Source organism: Heterodontus francisci, unplaced genomic scaffold (genome assembly GCF_036365525.1).
Source record: "Heterodontus francisci isolate sHetFra1 unplaced genomic scaffold, sHetFra1.hap1 HAP1_SCAFFOLD_86, whole genome shotgun sequence".
In the NCBI taxonomy this organism is placed as follows: domain Eukaryota; kingdom Metazoa; phylum Chordata; class Chondrichthyes; order Heterodontiformes; family Heterodontidae; genus Heterodontus; species Heterodontus francisci.
Genome location: NW_027141093.1, coordinates 1,326,887 through 1,345,087, shown reverse-complemented (window position 1 = coordinate 1,345,087; position 18,201 = coordinate 1,326,887). Strand labels below are relative to the sequence as shown.

At 48.3% G+C, this 18,201-nt stretch overlaps 1 non-coding gene across 1 annotated transcript; it reads right to left on the bottom strand.

The window, feature by feature from the left end:
* Positions 1-2,030: 2,030 nt before the first annotated feature.
* trnal-uag (transfer RNA leucine (anticodon UAG)) lies at positions 2,031-2,113 on the bottom strand. Its single transcript has one exon. It is a non-coding gene; the product is annotated as a tRNA-Leu (tRNA).
* Positions 2,114-18,201: the final 16,088 nt, after the last annotated feature.

The window sequence follows — 18,201 nt, the reverse complement described above, 5'->3', positions numbered from 1 at the left end:
GCCTAAACTAACACCTTCTGCACTTCCGGGGCCATTTCCCTCTATTCCCTTCCTATTCATGTATTTGTCAAGATGTCTCTTAAACGTCGCTATCGTATCTGCTTCCACCACCTCCCCTGGCAGCAAGTTCCAGGCACTCACCACCCTCTGTGTAAAAAACTTGCCTCGCACATCCCCTCTACACTTTGCCCCTCGCACCTTAAACCTATGTCCCCGAGTAACTGACTCTTCCACCCTGGGAAAAAGCTTCTGACTATCCACTCTGTCCATGCCGCTCATAACTTTGTAAACCTCTATTATGTCGCCCCTCCACCTCCATCGTTCCAGTGAAAACAATCCGAGTTTTTCAAACCTCTCCTCATAGCTAATGCCCTCCAGACCAGGCAACATCCTGGTAAACCTCCTCTGTACCCTCTCCAAAGCCTCCATGTCCTTCTGGTAGTGTAGCGCCCAGAATTGCACGCAATATTCTAAGTGTGGCCGAACTAAGGTTCTGTACAGCTGCAACATGACTTGCCAATTTTTATACTCTATGCCCCGACCGATGAAGGCAAGCATGCCGTATGCCTTCTTGACTACCTTATCCACCTGTGTTGCCACTTTCAGTGACCTTTGCCTTGGATGGGTCCACGTTGATCCATTACATTCAGAATCACCTCCTTGAAATAACTCCATAGTTTCTTTTGGGCCTCCTTATCTCGAGAGACAATGGATACGCGCCTGGAGGTGGTCAGTGGTTTGTGAAGCAGCGCCTGGAGTGGCTATAAAGGCCACTTCTGGAGTGACAGGCTCTTCCACAGGTGCTGCAGAGAAATTTGTTTGTTGGGGCTGTTGCACAGTTGGCTCTCCCCTTGCGCCTCTGTCTTTTTTCCTGCCAACTACTAAGTCTCTTCGACTCGCCACAATTTAGCCCTGTCTTTATGGCTGCCCGCCAGCTCTGGCGAATGCTGGCAACTGACTCCCACGACTTGTGATCAATGTCACACGATTTCATGTCGCGTTTGCAGACGTCTTTATAACGGAGACATGGACGGCCGGTGGGTCTGATACCAGTGGCGAGCTCGCTGTACAATGTGTCTTTGGGGATCCTGCCATCTTCCATGCGGCTCACATGGCCAAGCCATCTCAAGCGCCGCTGACTCAGTAGTGTGTATAAGCTGGGGATGTTGGCCGCTTCAAGGACTTCTGTGTTGGAGATATAGTCCTGCCACCTGATGCCAAGTATTCTCCGAAGGCAGCGAAGATGGAATGAATTGAGACGTCGCTCTTGGCTGGCATACGTTGTCCAGGCCTCGCTGCCGTAGAGCAAGGTACTGAGGACACTACTCCATAGTGCAACTACAGTAACCACACAGAATCCGCTTCAAACACTCCTCCACATTTTATCTGTTCTGACTGTCAACACCTCCAGCTCTTTTGTTTAAGTGGAACCCATCAGGTTTGTATAGGCTCCTTCTATTCTGAAAGCTGTAGCACTGGTTCAGGGAATTCAGCCCTGTTTCTCTACTCGAAAGGCTCAGCCATGCTTGATCTGCGTGGTATTTTGCTTTTATTGCAACGTTACAAGACCTCCAATCCTCTGGAAAACGATGGTCCGACCTTCCACTATTTCTTCCCTGGCTTCTGTCAACAGCCTGAGGTACATTTCATCTGGTCCTGGTGATTTATACACATTCAAGGATGCTCATCCCATTAAGACTTCCTCTCTCCTTAAGTTATCACGTCCAATACTTCACACTCCTCCTCCTACATAACAATATCTGCATCACCCTCTCATTTGAGAAGACAGTAAAGTATTCATTAAGGATATTGGCAACATCTTCCACCCCGATACAAAGGTTACATTTTTGATCTTTTCTGTGCCCTGCTGTTTGCTTCGTTGCCTCTTACTCGAATGTTTTGATGCAACATCTTTGGGTCCATTGTTATTTTGCTTGTCCATGTTCTTTTGCTTGTCCATGTTCTTTCATGCTCTCTCTTTGCTCTTTCCCGCTGCTCCCAAACGCCTCCAGTTCAGTCAAAACACAACTTGTCAGAAGTGGGATTCGAACCCACGCCTCCAATGGAGACTGCGACCTAAACGCAGCGCCTTAGACCGCTCGGCCATCCTGACTGCCGGTGATGTACTATCAATGCTAAGGAAATTATTCATTCTTTGTGAAAGTATTTGTGTGATTGTGGAAATGTCTGGAAGAGGAAAGACCAGCGGGAAAGCTCGGGCCAAGGCCAAGTCTCACTCCTCCCGGGCTGGACTGCAGTTCCCGGTGGGCCGTGTTCATAGGCTCCTGAGAAAGGGTAACTATGATGAGCGTGTGGGTGCCGGAGCCCCGGTCTATCTGGCTGCTGTGCTCGAGTATCTGACCGCTGAAATCCTCGAGCTGGCCGGGAACGCAGCCCGGGACAACAAGAAGAGCCGCATCATCCCCAGACAACTGCAGCTGGCCGTCCGCAACGACGAGGAGCTCAACAAGCTGCTGGGAGGGGTGACCATCGCTCAGGGCGGGGTGCTGCCTAATATCCAGGCCTTGCTGCTGCCCAAGAAAACCAGCACTCAACAGCTCCCAGAAAAAGTAAAGCGGCCAAAATGTCATCTAATAACCCAAAGGCTCTGTTCAGAGCCACCCACAGTCTCTGTGAAAGGACTAGTTACTGTCAGGAGGGAGTCAGTGATCGAGTTATTGTAACAGTGGATTGACCTGTTTCACATCTGTCCAGGTGTGTTTTCAGTTCCCTCTCTGGATTTCGCTCTGTTTCTCTGCTCACACATCTCCCCCTCCAGTTAAGTGAAGAAGTGAACTACAGGGTGTCAGAATCAACAATTTAAGAAATCCCGCTGCCTTCGATTTGATAAATCCCGAGATTATCCCGGTACATTAACGGGAACTGGTTCGGAGCTGATGAATTAATTTAATAATAGAAGTGTCCGGGTTAATTCTCTGTTTTTCATTTGGACAGTTTGAATTGTGTTTTTTTTTTTCTCTCTGGTGATCTGAGCGCCGCTTCTCAATGAGAATCTGCTACCAAAACAGAGTAAATGCAGGAAGAAAGAGGCCATTCTCGGGCTGTGTGTTTCTCTCCTAACCTGATCTGTTTAGACCGCACTGTTCCCAGAGGACGGAATCAGTGAGAGTTGTGCACACACAGGAGCTGAGTCCATTGCAGCGCTTTCAGATGTACCTTCTCCCCGGCCCTCCCTATTCTCCGGACACAAAGTTGTTTGTTCCCCCGGCGACGGGATAGAGTCGGGGATCCTCTCCCCGCAGTGTCAGTGGCTGCAGCCCCGGGGAACTGGCGGTTTCAATCAGAGTGACCGAGCTACCTTACAGGACTCTCCCCCTGAATTTGTGAACTGAGAATACACCGAACACATCTCCAGTTCGAGTGAGGGCCGGACATCCTTCTGTTTTATTACAGAGAGTGGGGAAAGGGCTGGGTGGAGGGGATGTCAGCGAGTCACCAGGGATCCTGGATTTACTCCAAATCATTTCCATGTGGAATCTGCAGGCGGGGCCGGGACAGGGATCATTTGATCAGGGGATCAGCTCTTTCCTGAGAGATGTGGGTGGCTCTGAGAAGAGCCTTTGTGTTCAGATGTTTACAAGTTTCCCGCGCTCTTTCACTTCTTTCCAGACCCTGCTTTCTGAGCCTTCGCTGCATTCGGCTTGACCTTGCTCTTCCATGTCTGCACTTTCTTCAGCGCCTTTCCGCCCGCCACACTCTTGCCTTTTTTGACCTTCTTCGCAGGAGACTTTTTCTGAAGCGCTGCTTTCTTCACCACCTTATTTGGCGTTGCCGCCGCCTTGCTGTTCGTTTTCTCGGCTGTTACTTTCTTTGTTGTCACTTTCTTGGCTGCTGGTTTCTTCACCAATGATTTCTTGTCTGCTGGTTTCTAACGAAGGATTTCTTGTCTGCTGGTTTCTTCACTAAAATTTCTTGGCTGCTGATTTCTTCACTAAAGATTTCTTGTCTACTGGTGTCTTCACTAAAGATTTCTTAGCTGCTGGTTTCTTCACTAAAGATGTCTTAGCTGCTGGTTTCTTCACTAAAGATTTCTTGTCTGCTGGTTTCTTCACTAAAGATTTCTTGTCTGCTGGTTTCTTCATGAAAGATTTCTTGTCTGCTAGTTTCTTCATGAAAGATTTCTTGGCTGCTGATTTCTTCACTAAAGATTTCTTAGCTGCTGGTTTCTTCACTAAAGATTTCTTGTCTGCTGGTTTCTTCATGAAATATTTCTTGTCTGCTAGTTTCTTCATGAATGATTTCTTGTCTGCTGGTTTCTTCACTAAAGATTTCTTATCTGCTGGTTTCTTCACTAAAGATTTCTTATCTGCTGGTGTATTCGCTAAAGATTTCTTGGTTGCTGGTTTCTTCACTAAAGATTTCTTGTCTGCTGGTTTCTTCACTAAAGATTTCTTGTCTGCTGGTTTCTTCACCTTCTTTCCCACTTTTCCCTGGGTTTTCCTTCTTGCTGATTTTGAAGGAGCCGGAGGCTCCCTGTCCCTTGCTCTGCACCAGGGAGCCTTTGTTCACATTCCTCTTGATACTTTGCTTGATCTGGGTCCTGAGCTTCTCCACATCGACACCGCTGCTACCCAGAGCCTTCTTTATGGCGGCCAGGGACATCCCCTTGCGATCGCTGAAAGCCGGCACAATCTTGAGGATCTGTTCGCCCAACGGGGGACCGGCTGGCTTGTTCCGGGGAGCCGCCTTCTTCTTCTTGGGGGTCTTGACTTGGGCGGCGGCGGCGGCTGGAGGAGCCGTTTGGGCGGCTGCACTATCGGTCATGTCCGGGACTCTGCACAAATTCTCTCTGTCAATGTGAACTGGGTCAGAAATGAAGCCGGTGATGGCGGCACAGAGCAACTTAAAGGCAGAGAGAGGACGGAGCGGAGACAAGCTGCTGTCAACTCTCGGCTCCTGCTGTCTCTCTGTGTTTCTCTCTCCTCACAAACTCTCCAATTCCATTGAAATTCAGAGACTCCAGACTTCCAGACTAGATCTTTCCTGTCTCTCACTCCAGTATGTTTGCTGTTGAAAAGCTTTCACTCGGATTGAGGACTCCATTTTCCATTTCACCTGGTTTTATTGCTGCACTGACCGCCCTCTCTCACCCCTCGCTGACATGTTCTCTACTTTTCAACTGAAATCTTGAAATAAAAAAAAAGTGATCCCGAATTCCCACTTTGGGGCTGAGCAGGGAGCAGGGCGGTTCTTTGACTGGAAAATCATTTGATTTTACACAAGAATGACTCTGAAATCCGGCGATGAGAGCGGACCCACAAACACAGTGGCTTCAGACTAACCCGCCTTCCCCTTCAATACAATCTCTCTTCCACAATATTCACATCTGCATATTCACAGGACAATCTGTTCCCTGAATGTAGAGTTCCCAGGACAGGTTTTCCCCTCCGCTCGGTCTGTGCTGCGGATTCTCGGGGGTGAGTTGTATTTTCTGAGCTCAGTCAGTGTTAAACAGTCTGGGGCCGGCGCTCCGAATATTGTCTGTTAACCAGAGTCCGCTACAAGAACCAATCACAGTTGTGACTTTTTTTATTCGTTCATGGGATTTGGGTGTGAGTCCAGAACCAGGGGTCATAATCTAAGGATACGGGATGAACCTTTCAGGTTGTCCTTTCTCTCTCTGCCCCTCTCTCTCTGCCGACACCCACCCCCCGGTCTCCTCTCTCCCTCTTACTCTCCCCTCTCTCTCTCTCCCTCTTTCTGACAGTTGAAGAGAGCGAGAGCTCTCAGCTTTATGGTTAGTCTTTTTTAAAAAATCGCAGCCGTCAGTTTCACAGCTGACAGGTGCTTTGAGCAGAGACAGCACTTCCGAAACTCGGACAAGCTCGGGGTTTTCTGGAGGGCTTTTAAATGAAATCAGCACTGCCGGAAAGCTCCGAACTTGTCCGAGGTTCTGAAACGTTGTCTCTGCTCTGAGGACCTGTCAGCTGTGAAACTGACGGCTGCGATTTGATTGAAAGTCAGACTGGTCTGGAAGAAGAAGCCAATGGGAAATTTCTCACCCTGAAATTATCAGTCACGGACCGAACTGTTTTAACGTGGACACTGGTGTCCATGGACAGACATGTTGCCAACCCCTGTTCTTCACACAGACTTACCAATCATACACTGATCAACGCCAACAAATAATTTGACTTTTTTATTGAAGACTGACAATACTATATACAATTTACCGGAGAGTATTACAGGCACATCTTACCGGGGATCATCCCATCTCCTACTCTGTCACATACTGTATGACATCACTTCCTGAAGTGATGATGCACACACGAGTTACCAATTCCTTGAAACAAAGAGTAGGCATAAATGGGCCATTTTCTCATTGGCAGGATGTGACTGGTGGAGTGCCACAAGGATCAGTGTTTGGGGTTCAATTTTTTACTATCTATATTAATGACATGGAGGAGGGGGCAGAGTGTAATATATCCAAATTTGCTGATGATACAAAAATAGGTAGGGCATGTTGTCATGAAGACATAAGGAATCTGCAAGGGGATATAGATAGGTTGAGTGAGTGGGCAAAAACTTGGCAGATGGAGTTTAATGGAGGAAAGTGTGAGGTCATGCACTTTGGTAGGAAGAATCAAAATGCAGACTATTATATAAATAGAGAGAGACTCCAAAAAAGAGGGATCTGGGTGTTCTTGTGATTGAAACACAAAAAGTTAGCATGCAGGTGCAGCAAGTAATTCAGAGGGCAAATGGAATTTTGGCCTTTATTGCTAGGGGGTTGGATTTTAAAAATAGGGAAGTCTTGTTAAAGCTGTACAGGGTGTTGGTGAGGCCACACCTGGAGTGCTGTGTACAGTTTTGGTCCCCGTATTTAAGAAAGGATATATTGGCATTGGATACAGTCAAAAGAGATTCACTCGGCTGATTCCTGGGAGAAAGGGGTTGACTTATCAAGAATGGCTAACAAGTTAGGCCTTTATACATTAAAGTTTAGAAGAATAAGGGTGATCTTATTGAAATGTATAAGATTCTGAGGGGGCTTGACAGGGTAGATGTTTCCACGAGTGGGGGAATCTCAAACTTGGTGACATAGTTACAGAACAAGGGGACAGTCATTTAAAACTGAGATGCAAAGGAATTTCTTCTCTCAGAGGGTAGTGAATGTCTGGAATTCTCTACCCAGAGAGTTGTGGAGGCTAAATCACTGAAAGCATTTAAAGAGGAGGTAGATAGATTTTTGAAATATGGGGGAGTTGAGGGCTATGAGGAGCTGGCACGGAAGAGGAGTTGAGGTCTGGGGCAAATCATCCCTGATCTTATTAAATGGTGGGGCAGGCTTTGGGGACTGAATGGCCTACTCCTGCTCCTATTTCTTATGTTCTTATAAGGGGGCTACAAAGAGATGTAGATCGGTTAAGTGAGTGGGCAACAACCTGGCAAACGGAGTAAAATGTGGGAAAGTGTGAAATTGTCCACTTTGGCAGGAAGAATAAAAAAGAAGCATGTTATCTAAATGGCGAGAGATTGCAGAGCCCTGAGATGCAGAGGGATCTGGGTGTCCTCGTGTATGAATCGCACAAGGTTAGTATGCAGGTACAGCACGTAATTAGGAAAGCTAATAGAATGCTCGTGTTTATCGCGAGGGGAATTGAATACAAAAGTAGGGAGTTTATGCTTCAGCTATGCAGGGCATTGGTAAGACCACAGCTGGAGTACTGTCTACAGAACTGGTCTCCTTATTTAAGGAAGGATGTGAATGCATTGGAGGCAGTTCAGAGAAGGTTTCCTGGACAAATACCTGGAATGGTGGGCTGCCTTACAAGGAAACATTGGACAGGCTTGGCTTGTATCCACCAGATTTTAGAAGAGTAAGAGGCAACTTGATTGAAACACATAAGATCCTGAGGGTCTTGACAGAGTGGATGTAGAAAGGATGTTTCCTCTTGTGGGAGAATCTAAAATTAGGGGTCACTGTTTAAAAATATGGGGTCGCCCATTTAAGACAGAGATGAGGAGAATTGTTTTCTCTTAGAGGGTTGTGAGTCTTTGCAGTTCTCTTCCTCAAAACGCAGTGGAAGCAAAGTCTTTGAATATTTTTAAGGCAGATGTAGATAGATTCTTGATAAGCAAGGGGGTGGTCAGGGCTGGCTGGAAATGTGGGTCATCAGTTCAGCTATGAAATTATTGAATGGCGGAGCAGGCTGGAAGGGCCGAGTGGCCTACTCCTGCTCCTAATTCACATGTTCGTATGGTTGTATGTTTGTATAAAGCCCAAGATGCCATATATTTTACTACTACTCTCTCAATATGCCCTGCTACCTGCAAAGATCGATGCACATGCATCCCCAGGTCCCTCTGTCCCTGAACACTCTTTAGAACTGTGCCATTAAGTATACATTGCCTCTCCCTATTCCTTCTGTCAAAATGCATCACCTCACACTTAACAGTATTAAATTCCATCCTTCACCTCTCTGCTCATTCTGCTAGCCTATCTATGTCCTATTGCAGGCGGTTCATATCATCCTCACTGTTTGTCTCACCTCCAAGTTTGGTATTGTCAGCAAATTTTGAGATTCTGTTCCGTATTCCAAGATCCACATATTTTATACACAGCAAGAAAAGCAGTGATCCCAGCACTGACCCTCGGGGAACACCACTGTCGACCATCCCCTAGTCTGAAAAGAAACCATTTACTACAACTTGCTTGTTTCTGCCCTTAATCCAATTTTTTAACCAATTGGACACTGACCCTCCTATTCAATGAGCCTTAATTTTGTTAACCAGCCTTTTATGTGATACCTTATCAAATGCTTTCGTAAAATCCATAGAAACAACATCCACTGCATTTCCTTCATCAAACGTCTCTGCTCCTTCATCAAAAAATTCAATTAGATCAGTGAAGCATGATCTGCCTTTTACAAAGCCATGCTGGATATCCTTAACTAACTCAAACCTCACTAAATGTCCATTGATATTTTCCCTGATTATCATTTCTGAAACCTTACCCAGCATTGATGTTAAATTAACTGGCATGGAGTTGCTTGGACTGTCCTTACACCCTTTCTTGAATAAGGGTGTCATTTGCCACTCTCCAATCCCCTTATTCAGGGAAGATTGGAAGATTATGGCAAGCCCTTCCTGGAGGAGTCTGGACATGCAAGGACTCAACTACCAGCAAGCGTATAAAGCAAGACCCAGGCTCAGGGCCTTCAGTTACCCCTGGAGGGGAGTCGGAGAGGCAGCGGATCCTGTGAGGAACCACAGTTCAGGAAAGATGAGAAGGTCATTGTGAGGGGACAGAGGAGTTTAAGTTCAAGGTTTCCCAGCTTATAAGCAAGTGCAGAGACAAGGAACGGTGCTGGGGCAAATAATAGGAAGCTGTAATCGGTTGGAAGGCAGGAGTGATTAAATGACAGAAGAGATGATGGTGCAAGGCAAAAGTCAGGGAAACAACAAGTAACATTTGGCCGGCACAGATACCAGGAGTGGGGTTTGAACACACACAGACATATATTCATTGGATTTTAAGTCCAACACCTTAACCACTCAGCCCTCCTGGTTCATTTCCCCGTTGCTGAAAATGAAATTTAATGTGATCCGGGTGACATCTGGCCTTTTACAATATACAATTATGACTCCTCTCCCATGCTAAATTGGACCCTTCATTACTTATGAACCTCAATTGGATCACCCCTCAGTCTAGGATTCTCTAAGGTGCAGGGTCCCAACTCTTTTAGTCTAACTTGATAACGAAGATGTCTTACACTGGGAATTAGTTTAATGTCTCTCCTCTGTACCCTGTCAAAAGCCTCAATATCACCCATCATGTGAGGAGACCAAGACTGGATACAATATTCCAAGTGAGGCCTGACCAAGGTTTCATAAAAGGACAAATTCGGGACATTTCAGATACTGAAGGAGTCCGTGTCCAGAAGCAGCAAGACCTGGACAACATTCAGGCTTGGCCTGCTAAGTGGCAAGTAACATTCACACCACATAAGTACCAGGCAATGACCATCTCCAACAAGAGAGAATGTAACCATCTCCCTTTGACGTACAACAGCATTACCATCGCTGAATCCCCCCCACCATCAACATCCTGGGGGTAACCATAGACACAAGCTTAACTGGACCATTCATATAAATACTGTGGCACCAAAGGTAAAACCGACAGTGAGAATTCTGCAATGAATAATTCAGCTCTTGGCACGAGGTGAAATGCTCATTCGGAGAGCTGGAAAAATGGACTGGTCAGGTGTGCAGAAAAGTGGCAAATGGAATTCAACTTGGAGAAGTGTGAGGTGATGCCTTTGGTGAGGTCAAACACGGCAAAGGAATACACAATTAATGGGAGAATGCTGAGAGGTGTAGAGGAAGTGAGGGACCTTGAAGTGATTGTCCACAGATCCCTGAAAGTAGCAGGACAGGTTGATAAGTTGGTTGAGAAGGCTTATGGAAAACTTTCCTTTATTAGCCGAGGTATAGAATATCAGAGCAGGGAGGTTATGCTGGAACTGTATCAATCATTAGTTAGGCCACAACTTCAGTACTGTGTGCAGTTCTGGTCACCTCATTACAGAAAGGATGTAATTGCACTCGAGAGGTTACAGAGGAGATTTACGAGGATGTTGCCAGTTCTGGAAAAATGCAGCGATGAGGAAAGATTGGATCGGCTGGGGTTGAATAGAGGAGGCTGAGGGGAGATTTGATTGAAATGTATAAAATTGTGAGGGGTCTGGATAGAGTGGATCGGAAGGGTCTATTTACCTTAACAGGGAGGTCAATGACGAAGGGGCATAGATTTAAAGTGATTCGTTGAACGAATAGAGGGGAGATGAAGAAACGTTTTTTCACCCAGAGGGTGCGAGGGGTCTGAAACTCACTGCCTATACGGGTAGTTGAGGCAGAAACCCTCAACTCATTTAAGAGGATTCTGGATGTGCACCTCAAGTACCTGAACCTGCAGGGCTACGGTCCAAATGCTGGACAATGGGATTCCGCTGGGTTGCCCGATTTTTGGCCTTCCTGTGCTGTCAACTTTCTATGTTCAATGATTCTATGCAGACTCAATGGGCCGATTTGCCTCCTTCTGCACTGTAATGATTTTGTGATTTTTGACTCTCCAAAACTTGTCCACCATCTGCAAGGCACAAGCCAGAATGAGTGCAGCTCCAACAATACTCTAGAAACTCGACACTGTTCAGGACAAAGCAGCTGCCTTGATTGTCACCCCATTCACCACCTTAAACATTCACTCCCTTCACCACTGACGCACATGGCAGTAGTGTGTACCATCCACCAGATGCACTGCTGCAAATCACCAAGGCTCCTTCGAAAACACCTTCCAAACCGAAGACCTCCACCACCTTGAAGGACAAGGACTGCAGATGCATGGAACCACCACCATCTGCAAGTTCCCCTTCAAGTCACACACCATCTGATCTGCAACAATATCGCTGTTCATTCACTGATGTTGGGTCAAAATCCTGGATCTCCCTTCCTAACAGCACTGTGGGTGTACCTACACCACATGGAGTGCAGCAATTCAAGAAGGCAGCTCACCGCCACCTTGTCAAGGACAATTAGGGATGGGTAACAAATTCTGGCCTTGCCAGTGTCGCTCACATCCCATGAAAGAATATGCCCCATCTTATATGCAATTATCCGCTGAATGCAGCCCAACCCCCTATTTGCTCCAGCTATCACTTCACAGCATTGCTGCTGTACCTTTAGAGATCTGTGCACTAGAACATCCAGATCTCTGCTCAAAATTATTTTCTTTCTCCACCTACTTTAATGTTTTTCCCTGAAGGGTGTATGAATGTTGAGCATTCGCCCTGTCCACATGAATAACACTGCACTTACCCAAATTAAACATCATTTACCAGTCATGAACCCAATCTCCCAACACATTAAGATCAGCCTGAAACAGTCGAGCATCGTCTACAGTCTGAACACTCGCACAGATCTTCAAATAATCTGTAAATTTACAGATGGTGCCCCCTACACCTACATCCAGATCATTAATAAAAATAATAAAGAGCAACAGACCCAACACCGATCCCTGTGGGACACCACTGGTAACTGGTCTCCAAACAGATCCAGATCCATCTGTAATTACTTTCTGCCTACGTCGTGCCAGTCAGTTCCCAATCCAGATCAATATATTACCACTGATACCAGGGACTTTAATCTTATAGAGAAGCCTCTTGTGTGGAACCTAATCAAAATCTTTTGGCTGAGATCCGCTAATTGAGCACAGGCCGGGGATGAGGCTTCGGCCTGTCCTGCTCTGTGTGTGGGTCTCAGGAAGGCACAAGGTGAGATCAGCTCACTGAACACAGGCCCTTCCCGCTCTATATGGTGCTCAGTACCTCACCAAATGAGAATAACTAAGACACCACAGGCCAGGGAGCCTCGGCCCATCCTCCCCTGATTGTGGTTCAGTGCCAACCAGGTCAGATTAGCTAATTCAGCACAGGCTGGGGATGGAAGCTGGATCTTTCCTGCTCTGGGGGCTCCGTACCATACCAGGTGTGATGAAGGAAAATACCACAGGCCGGGGATGGAGCCTGGGATTCTCCTGTTCTGTGTGGGGCTCTGTACAACACCGTGTGAGATGAACTATCATCCCTCAGGCTGAGGAAGGAGCCTGGGCCCATTCCGTTCTGTGTGGCTCCTACAACATTGGGTGGGTTCAGTTAACTCAACACAGGCCATGAATACAACCAGGCCCTTTCCTGCTCCATGTGGCTCAGTATCACACCAGGTGACATCAGCTAACACAGCCCAGGTGGGGCTGGGGCTGGAGCCTGGGCCTGTCCTGCTCTGTGGGCTCAGTAACACAACCCGTAAGATGAACCTTTTTCAAAAGACTTCAGTGTATTTAACTCAATGTCCAACACTGTGAGGCAGCTTTCTGTGTTTATAAAGAGTGTAATTTATTGACTGGTCTCTTGGATCTTGGAGCAAACAGGGTGACAGCCAAAGGTCTGTGTGCAGAGGGTTTGGGGGTGAGCTCTGATTCCTAACCCTTTCTGGATTGTGAGGAATAAAGAATGAATGAGAGAGAGAGAATGTGGGAGAAGGGATGATAGAAGAATTTGTCCGTGAACCTGATTAAAAGTGGCTCAAACGCAAAATAATATGAAGGTATCAAGAGCAGAACATTAACATAATCTGAGTTCCGCGATCTGGTCGGGTCCCATTCCCCTGAAGTGAGGAATGAACGGGTGGGGAAATTCCGCCTGGAGTTATATTTGTCTCCAATGAAGATGAGCTCACAGTGAGGATGGAATAGCTCAGTTGGGAGAACACTAGATTGAAGAACCAGGATACAACCCCTATTCATCAGTTTTAATTTGGTGTCTCCTTCATTTTAAGTAGAGAGAATCAGAGGGGAGATTTTCCACTCTTGACCCCATGGGCTGAATTTTAAACCAACGGTGCGGCTCTCGGCAGAGGCACCGGAAGCGGGTGTCATCACCACACGAGTGAAATGTGGCCGACCGACTCCGATCACGGAGCAGCCGACAAATTAATGAAGGGGAGGCGTGGGGCCCATGTAAACAAGGACCAGAAGCAGGGAACGAGGTGCCGATGGCACCGACATCTGACACAACGGCAGGTGCTGGCACCATATTTAAAGGGCTGCCAGCCCTGCATTCACTGCTGCCTGGTTTAAAGGAGTGTCTTCCTGAGAGCCCTCTGCTGTCCCAGGACCAGTTCTGCTGCCTCTGATGCCCCAGGTCCCGTTCTGTTGCCTCTGTTGCCTGATGGGTAAGGAGCTGAATGCGAGCCTGCAGTGACCATGGTCCCACGGTTTAGCGATGCCTCCCTGCAGGTTCACCTCCAGGTGGCAAGAGAAAGGTGGAAGATCCTCTTCCCCAGGGATGGGAGGTGGAGACCTGTCCACCTGACCAAGCAAAGCTGGCTGGAGATAGTAGCTGAGGTCAGCAGCCATGGGTTCACCCCCAGGACATGGATCCAGTGCAGGAAGTGGGTCAATGACCTGATCCAGGTTGCTCAGGCGACAACTCAAAACACTTTGGGCCCTTTGGGCATTGCATGTGGCAGAGAGAGAGGGAATGTTTAGTGGAAAGGGAGTGACCACCCAGTCATGTGTATTGGGGAGAGGCACACGTCAGTCATTATCTAACCTCACACAGTCCCTCGAGAGGGGCCGCATGCAGGAGGCATATGTGTGCCCACATCATGGACTGCTGGACTATCACCATCAGAGATGTTGGGCTTGTCCCCGCTGGGAGACTAACTTTGTTCATCATTGTGTCTGCAGGAGAAGACATCCCACAATTGGAAAGAGCGTGTCAAGACTGGCGGTGGAGTGCCTTATCTCCGTGTCCTCATCCCGATGGAGGAGGAGGCCATGGAACAGGCAGGGCAGCAAAGCAGCTGCTCCATAGCTGATGGAGAGACAGGGTCATCTACCCAAGAGAGTGAGTGAACATCTCCTGGGGCACAAGGGAGCATCCGCTGCAAAGGAGCAACACTGCTCATCTGTTCACCACTGCATCAATGGAGCTGCACAGTAGGAGTGGTTGGAATGTCACGATGGGCAGACCATAACCCTTCAATGTCCCTGTTTTCTCATGAAGGCCCGGATGAACGAAAAAAGCAAAGAGCTGGAGAGACTGGGAGACAGCCGGACACGTCTGAGGAGGAGGAGGGAGCCTCAGATGGTGCACCATCACATCATTCCCCTGCACCCTCCACCAGAACAGAAACGCTCACGCAAACTGATGAGCACATCACAGACAGGCCCGGGCAGCTGACGGAGGCTGTGACAGCCGAGGCCACTGACAGTTGGTGGTCTGTGGGAGGCCAGGCCCACACTGAGCCCCAGGCTGATGACATGCCTCTGGTGTCACCAGCAACACGGGAAATACCGCAGCTGCAGCGAGACGTCAGGTAACATCTGGCAGAGTTGCCAGAGGCTATGTGTACCCAAACAAGGATGGTGGAGGAGTCCATCCAGGCCTTGGGTGCTGCACTGTCTCTGATGGGGGTCTGTCTGGTTTCCTCCATTGAGAGATTGGTGACTCTCATGGAGAACCATATCCAGCCGATCAATCAGTGGCTGCCAGAGATGTTCGCAGACCTGCACTCCATCACTTTGTCCATGAGCTCCATCCAGTGGTGACAAGGTGAGAGGGGGGACGAGGCACCTGAATTCTCCACCAGGTCCACGTCCCTCTCAGGTCAGCAGGGAGGTACAAGTGTGTCTTGTCAGGGGGAGGAGCAGCTGGCTGCTACATCTGGGGTCTCCTCTCAGGGTTCTCCTGGTGTGGACAGTAGCTCGAAAGTCCCTCTGCCAGTGACACCAGTGATGCCAGTGCCTCCATCATCCTCGATGACAGAGGGGGGTCCCTGTACCTGTGCAGGAGGCCCTTAGTGTGCCGGGGCCCTCCAGGCCTCAGGCAGCCAGAGGACGGCCACCAATGTCATCCCAAGCCATGGGGCAGCAAGGTTAGCAGCCTGTCTCCACCTCAGCTGCCAGAGCAGGGGGAGCACCACGTAGGAGCACTCGGAAAAGATTTAAGAAGAGCACCTAGATTCACTGAGTGGTTCACGGGTGAATGTACATTCCAGATGGATAGGGTTGTGTTTGGTGTCACACAGAATAAAGAAATTATGTTCTCTCACTATGTCTCAATCTAATTGTTGATGCCCTTTGGGACTTCATTTAAACCCTTCCTTCCAAGGGTCTGGAAGTGAGGGACCAAGCCCTGAGTTCACAAAGCTTCGGCCTTGCCACTGTGCGAAGTGTACCTGGGCGCTGTAGTGCAGAAGGAAGGAGGTGACTACAGGGCTGTTCAAAGCTAAAACTTTATTGACTTGGTTCCAGAAGGTGGTAAGGCTCAAAGGAACGTGAATGTATAAGGGTGTCTCGTGTCTCCCTTGTGTGGATCTCATGGTGGCTTTCCTGCTGTGCCTGAGGTCCTTCATCTGGCACTGCCTGAGCAGCATCCTCCTCCACATCCTCATCATCAGAGGAGACATCACACTCCATGATATCCTCACGAGTCAACACCTCACCCCTCTGTCATGCCAGATTGTGCAGTTCACAGCAAACCACCACGATATACGAGACCCTCGCCGTGACATACTGAAGGACTCCACTGGAACAATCCAGGCACTTCAATCTCATCTTCAGGAGACAAATGGCCTCCTTGATGGTCACTCGGGTTGACCCGCAGCAGGTGTCGTACCTCTCCTTTGCATCCTTGTGTGGATTCCTCACAGGCGTCAGTACTCATGTCCTCACTGGGTTGCCCTTGTCTCCAAGGATCCATCTCAGAAAGCGCATGGGGCCACGGAAAAGTTCTGGCACCTGCGACTGCCTTGGTATGCAGGCGTTGTGGCTGCTTCCCGGGATTTGTGCACACACCTGTAGGATCCATTTGTGATGGTCACAGACCAGTTACACACTGAGCAAATGGAAGCCCTTCCTGTTGAAGGCTGCTGGCTGGTCTGCAGGAGCCATGATGGTCACATGGGTGCAGTCAATGACACCCTACACCTGGGGAAATCCAGCGATGGCCCTGAATCCTATAGCCCTCTCAGCGTGACTGTTTGGATCGATGTGCACATAGTCACCGGCCCTCCTGAAGAGGACATTGGTGACCTCCTTGATGCACTGATTCACCACAGACTGTGAGATTCCACACATATCTCCAGTGGATCCCCGCAATGATCTGGTCATCCAGAAGTTCAGTGGCACAGTGACCTTCAGTGACACCGGCATCAGGTGCCCACCAAGTCCCATGGGGCACAGCTGCATCATGGCAGAGAGATCAGTGACAAACTCCGTGGAGAGGTGCAGTCTGTGGAGACACTGTCACTCGGACATCTACAGGTAGTTGAACCTTGGCTGACGTGTTCCTCTGCCTCCTTCTCCAGCCTCCTGTTCGAGGCTGGCCTTCCTGTGGGCACCCAAGCTGCTGTGGTGTCCCTGCTGGAGCCTGCCCTTCCCTCCCTCCCTCTCTACTCCTCCTCAATGGGAGCCTCGAATCCAGGGTGAATGAGGCCCATGACAGGTTGTCCCTCCCTGAGTGCAAGGCCTTCACAGTAAACAACACCCAGCCACATTTACCTCACTCTTTACCCACTCACATTTACCCTCATTGAGGTGGCACTGCCTCAATGGCACCCTGGTGTAGCTCCCCCTGCAGAGCTGGCACATTGGCCCCCACTCCTGACAGTGATTCCATATGCCCTTTCCCCCGCCACCCTTGCTGCCAAGTTACGCTACCTCACCCGACAGCTTCCCAGTGAAGCCAACACTCAGCTCCCACCTCCCAGTCACCTCCTTTAACCAGGCGAGGCTCTGACACCCCGTGGTTCCCGTGTGCTATTAGTTCAATTGGATCCAGTGAATAAAAATGCTGACAATTGGACTCATAAATACTTGAAATGCCTTCTTGCCGTGTGAATGTGCGAAGTCTGCCCTCCATGTCAGCCGCCGACAGAAAAATACGTTCCAATGTCTTCCATCCCAATTGGCCATTCTCAATAAAGTGTCAGGAATGAAGGTCAGAGGAACAGACCAGGCTGGAAACACAGAAAGAGCGAGGAGAAGCTGGTGTGAAAAACAGAGATTAAACAACAGGCTTGTTCAGTTGGTTTGGGTCTGGTGTTTTGGTCCATTGTGTCAGTGCTGTCTCTTTGGTTGTGCTATCCAATTAGTCCTGCTGCTCAGCTTTTTCCAGTATTCCGTACATTTTTCCTTCCAGTATTTATCCCTATTGCTTTTCAAAGTTATGACTGAATCTGCTTTCAAGTCCTGATCAGACAGTGCATTTCAGATCACAACACATCACTGCATACAAAATCATTCCTCATTTCGCCTCTGGTTCTTTTCTCAATCACCTGATAAATACATCCTTTGGTTACTGACCCTTTTGCCACTGGAAACAATTTATCCTTATTTAACTTATTGAAAACCTTCTTGATGATGTCACATACTAGACTGCCAGTAAAACTGAAGCCTATGTAATAAAAGGGACAATGACAGCATGCATATGAAGTTAGCAGACTGATAGGAACATAGAAGCAGGAGTAGGCCATTCAGCCTATCGAGACCACCCCACCATTCAATATGATGATGACTGATCATCCACTTCAATGCCTTTTTCCCACATTATCTCCATATCCCCTATGTCATTTGTATTTAGAAATCTGTCAATCTCTGCTTTAAACATACTCAAT